We start from the raw sequence: 5,966 nt of genomic DNA on the forward strand, positions 1-5,966 counted from the left end.
GCAGCAGTGTGACGTGTCTGCTCTTTATGCCGTAGAACCTCCTTACAGGCAGCCAGCCCCCGCCTCCCTGCTGGGGACTGCAACAGGCTTCTGGGAGGTGGTGGGCTGGTCCAGGCTGCTGTGGGGATGAGGCCGGCAGGGTGGCCTCATGGGTCGGACCCGCCCTTGAGCCCTGTCATGTGCGGCTCATCTGTCTCCAGCCGTGGGCTTTGCACGTGACCTCCCGTGGGCCAGGTGCGCCCTCCTCGCCCCACGTGGCTTGGGACATGGTGGGCTGGAAAGAAAGAACTACAGTCCTCACGTCACAGTTCGCTGAGACCTGCCCCCAGAGCCCTAGGTCCTCTCATCTGGGTCAGGCCCGTGGCCAAACGCAGGCGATCTTCCACCCTGGGGAGCTGAGCAAGGCAGGGGGCACTTCGCTCTGGCTTCCACGCTGCGGGCGTCAGAAGTGCTCCTGAGGGCACAGGTGGCGCCGTGCCGGTGTGCCTAGGTGTGCGCCTGCAGGGTGAGCACGACACCCCAGACGGGGATGTGGGCGCCGTGCAGGCCAGAAGGTCCCAGGGTGGACGGCTCGGCAGGAGGGGTGAGGGGCGAGGGCGGCAGGACCAGAGGGGACTCGGCGGCCGCAGAGGAGCCCTCGTGATGCCGCCTCCAGGCTTCCTGCAGGTGGAGCCCTGGCTCCGTGGGTCTGGGGCCTGGTCGTCCGTCCTCAGCTCTCAATTCCCCTCTTCCATCACCTCGTCTCCCTTTTCAGAGAAAAACCCCGATGCCACGTTTTAGCGTTGTTTACCTTTGGTGTTTTTCACATTGGAGTTTCAGTCCCGTGGGCGTCTCATCAGGCTTGTACCTCCTGCCTTCTCCGCTTGGCTGACCGCTAACACCAGCACATCTACTTTGCTTTTTCAGTTCTCTTCATTGCAAAGGCAAAATTGAATACAAATCCGAACAGTAGTGCACACGCTGCTGTGGACAAAGAAAACACACAGCCCAGCGCCCGAGGCTCCCGTTCAGACCTCCCGTCCAGGGGTGCGCCAGCACCAGCGTCAGCCCACGCCCGGCAGGCGGGGGGCCGCGTGAGGGGGCAGGCCACAGCGCCGACGGCCTCGGCCTGCTTTGGGCCCCACGTGTCCTGGCAGCTCAGGCCTGCGCCGTCCTGCCTGGTGGCCAGTGGCCTAGAGGTGGCCATGTCCAGGGAGAGCTGGGCCCGCCTGGTGTGGCAGCCACACTCAGCCCAGGTGGGGCCCTCACCCCGCCCTGGAGGTGGGGTCAGGTGTGACCTTCCCTCTCAGCCCACAAGGGGCCCTCACCCCGCCCTGGATGCGGGTCAGGTGTGACCTTCCCTCTCAGCCTACGTGGGGCCCTCACCCCGCCCTGGACGTGGAGTCAGGTGCGACTCACCCCATGTGTCACATGAGGACACCTGCAGCCCGGGAAACATGTGACCACATCTTACCCCGCAGGTTGTTCCATTCCTGCAGCCTCCATGCAGTCGGGCCTCGGGGGGGGGGGGGGGGTCTGGCGTGGGGCCTGAGCTTGGCCAACCCAGCAGGGCCTGGTGTGGACAAGACTGTGTGTCACACAAACCCTCCTTCGAGGGCCAGGGGAGTTAAGCGTGTCTGCTCGTGAGTTTTAAAGGAAATCTGCATTTTAAGGAAAGATGTGAGACTGAAATGAACACGCGGGGGCAGGAGACGCCAGCACCGCGCAGGCCTGTGGGGAGGGGCTCAGACAGGCCGGACAACGGGCGGAGCCCCGTCCATGAGACAGCTTGGGAAGAGTGAAGAGTGAGCCTCCGCTGGTCACTGCCCTTTTCCTTCGAGAAGCTTGCTGTTAATAATGCTGCTCTTCCCAGCGAGTGGAACCGTCCAGGGTGAGCAGGCCGCTCAGACTACATCCTCCTGGGTCACCTCCCGCCACGTGGGTCCCGTTTCCAGGAAAGGGGGCTGCCTCCAGGCTGCAGGGAGCCTGCGAGAGCTTCAGGCAAGAAAGCAAGGCAAGCCACAAGATAGGCCGGCGACGTAGCCGTGCCCCAGGCTGGGTCTGCAGAGAGAGGACCACGGAGCAGGCTGGGGATGCTCGGCCAGCCTCCGACGGTGTTTCTGCTGCGGTGACTACCTTCTTTCTCATCTTCTGACTCCAAGATAAGGCCTATGCACACGGTCCTTTGCCAACAAAGGGCCGTCTAGTCAAACCTATGGTTTTTCCTGTCAGATCAGATCAGTCGCTCAGTCATGTCCGACTCTTTGCGACGCCGTGAATCGCAGCACGCCAGGCCTCCCTGTCCATCACCAACTCCCAGAGTTCACTCAGACTCATGTCCATCAAGTCAGTGATGCCATCCAGTCATCTCATCCTCTGTCGTCCCCTTCTCCTCCTGCCCCCAATCCCTTCCAGCATCAGAGTCTTTTCCAATGAGTCAACTCTTCGCATGAGGTGGCCAAAGTACTGGAGTTTCAGCTTTAGCATCATTCCTTCCAAAGAAATCCCAGGGCTGATCTCCTTCAGAACGGACTGGTTGGATCTCCTTGCAGTCCAAGGGACTCTCAAGAGTCTTCTCCAACACCACAGTTCAAAAGCATCAATTCTTTGGCGCTCAGCCTTCTTCACAGTCCAGCTCTCACATCCATACATGACCACTGGAAAAACCATAGCCTTGACTAGATAAACCTTTGTTGGCAAAGTAATGTTTCTGCTTTTGAATATGCTATCTAGGTTGGTCATAACTTTCCTTCCAAGGAGTAAGCGTCTTTTAATTTCATGGCTGCAGTCACCATCTGTAGTGATTTTGGAGCCCCAAAAAATAAAGTCTGACACTGTTTCCCCTGTTTCCCCATCTATTTCCCATGAAGTGATGGGACCGGATGCCATGATCTACGATTTCTGAATGTTGAGCTTTAAGCCAACTTTTTCACTCTCCTCTTTCACTTTCATCAAGAGGCTTTTTAGTTCCTGTTCACTTTCTGCCATAAGGGTGGTGTCATCTGCATATCCGAGGTTATTGATTTTCTCCTGGCAATCTTGATTCCAGCTTGTGCTTCTTCCAGTCCAGCGTTTCTCATGATGTACTCTGCATAGAAGTTAAATAAACAGGGTGACAATATACAGGCTTGACGTATTTCTTTTCCTATTTGGAACCAGTCTGTTGTTCCATGTCCAGTTCTAACTGTTGCTTCCTGACCTGCATACAAATTTCTCAAGAGGCAGATCAGGTGGTCTGGTATTCCCATCTCTTTCAGAATTTTCCACAGTTTATTGTGATCCACACAGTCAAAGGCTTTGGCATAGTCAATAAAGCAGAAATAGATGTTTTTCTGGAACTCTCTTGCTTTTTCCATGTTCCAGCAGATGTTGGCAATTTGATCTCTGGTTCCTCTGCCTTTTCTAAAACCAGCTTGAACATCAGGAAGTTCACAGTTCACATATTGATGAAGCCTGGCTTGGAGAATTTTAAGCATTACTTTACTAGCGTGTGAGATGAGTGCAATTGTGCGGTAGTTTGAGCATTCTCTGGCATTGCCTTTGGGATTGGAATGAAAACTGACCTTTTCCAGTCCTGTGGCCACTGCTGAGTTTTCCAAATTTGCTGGCATATTGAGTGCAGCACTTTCATAGCATCATCTTTCAGGATTTGGAATAGCTCAACTGGAATTCTATTAACTCCACTAGCTTTGTTCGTAGTGATGCTTCTTAAGGCCCACTTGACTTCACATTTCAGGATGTCTGGCTCTAGGTCAGTGATCACGCCATCGTGATTATCTGGGTCGTGAAGATCTTTTCTCTACAGTTCTTCTGTGTATTCTTGCCATCTCTTCTTAATATCTTCTGCTTCTGTTAGGTCCCTACCATTTCTGTCCTTTATCGAGCCCATCTTTGCATGAAATGTTCCTTTGGTATCTCTGATTTTCTTGAAGAGATCTCTAGTCTGTCCCATTCTGTTGTTTTCCTCTATTTCTTTGCACTGATTGCTGAAGAAGGCTTTCTTATCTCTTCTTGCTATTCTTTGGAACTCTGCATTCAGATGTTTATATCTTTCCTGTATGCTATGCTATGCTAAGTCACTTCAGTCGTGTCCAACTCTGTGCAATCCCATAGACGGCAGCCCACCAGGCTGCCCTGTCCCTGGGATTCTCCAGGCAAGAACACTGGAGTGGGTTGCCATTTCCTTCTCCAATGCATGAAAGTGAAGTCGCTCAGTCGTGTCCGACTCTTAGCGACCCCATGGACTGCAACCTACGAGGCTCCTCCATCCATGGGATTTTCTAAGCAAGAGTACTGGAGTGGGGTGCCATTGCCTTCTCCGATCTTTCCTGTAGTCATGTACAGATGTGAGCGTTGGACTATAAAGAAAGCTGAGTACCGAAGAATTGATGCTTTTGAACTGTGGTGTTGGAGAACACTCTTGAGTCCATTGGACTGCAAGGAGATCCAATCAGCCCATCCCAAAGGAAATCAGTCCTGAATGTTCATTGGAAGGACTGATGTTGAAGCTGAAATTCCAATTCTTTGGCCACCTGATGCAAAGAGCTGACTCACTGGAATAGACCCTGATGCTGGGAAAGATTGAAGGCGGGAGGAAAAGGGGACGACAGAGGATGAGATGGATGGATGGCATCACTGACTCAACGGACTTGCGTTTGAGCAAGCTCCAGGAGTTGATGGACAGGGAGGCCTGGCATGCTGCAGTCCATGGGGTCACAGAGTCAGACATGAGTGAGCGACTAACTGAACTGAATCTGTTCATTGCGCCCAGGACGGCAGGTGGGAGGCGTGTCCTCTCCGGCGGCCCCTCTGGCATCTGGATTGACTTCAGCTCAGGCGCGTTCGGCCGCCTCACCCACGCTGGAAACACAGCATGTTCCCAGAGTGTCCTTTCCTCAGAAGCTGGCTCAGTGGGTCAGGTCACTGGCTGTGCATTTAGTGAAAACCTGGGCTCGCCCTGCGGGGCTCCTGGGGCCAGCTGGTGGGGAGCCCGTCCTGTGGCTCCCCTGGGCTGCGTCCCCACTCGCTGTGCTGCTCTCATCATGGGGCGTCCACAGCATGGCGGTCGGACCACGGCCACGCAGTCCTCAGTGCCCACAACGGGGCGCCCCCGGGACGAGGCTGGAGAAGGGTGCACAGGCTGGGCGGGTGGGGGCATCGGGCTGAGACCCCCGCAGGTCACAAGGGTCCTCAAGCCCCTGACCCGGGGACGCAGCCGGGGTGCCCTGCAAGGGCCAGCAGACAACCCGGGGGCGTGCGGGGTCTGGGGCATCCCAGGACGGCGGGATTCAGGGGTTCTGGTGTGGGTCGGGCTGGTGGGGGGGTGCCGAGAGGGGAGGAGGGCCCACAGGGGCCTGAGCGGTCAGCAGGGGAGGTCAGAGAGCGGGGCCAGGAGGGGCGGCGTGCCCACAGCGGGGACCCCCCCAGGGACACCCCTGGGGACGCACTCGTGTCCCCGCTCTCTGTGTTCAGGCGTTGCTCTCAGCCCCCCTGCTCACAGGCGCATCGCATACTACGTGCCTCTGAGGCAACACCCTCCCAGGGAGATCTCAGAGGGCGCCCAGCGTCTGCCCCTCCTGCCACCCCCGCGAGCCGCCCCTGGAGGGCGTCCCAGCCCCTCCGCCCACACGGCCCCCGGGGTCCAGGATCCGCTGCTGTCAGGCGTCCCGGGCATCACCCGTCTGAGACAAAGCCGAGAACGGCTGGCAGAAGCCTCACTTTAGCCATAAAATTTCCATGAACAAATAGCGTCGAGTTACGTATAATTTACAGTCGCTGGATGTGTTTTCCAGAGTGAGAGAGTGTTCCGAGCAGCGCCATTTCCCGGCACAGTGAGTGAACTGCCGCCAGCCCGGGCGCCCGGGCCAGCCCTCAGGGAGCTTTACAGAGCCGTCCAAAGGCCTCGGGGCAGACAGGAAGCCCAGGGGGCTGTGAACCCCGGAGAGGAGCCCCCAGGCCCCCCGGCCCAACCCGGGCGGCCCCAGGGG

Source organism: Bos taurus, chromosome 6 (genome assembly GCF_002263795.3).
Source record: "Bos taurus isolate L1 Dominette 01449 registration number 42190680 breed Hereford chromosome 6, ARS-UCD2.0, whole genome shotgun sequence".
NCBI lineage: Eukaryota > Metazoa > Chordata > Mammalia > Artiodactyla > Bovidae > Bos > Bos taurus.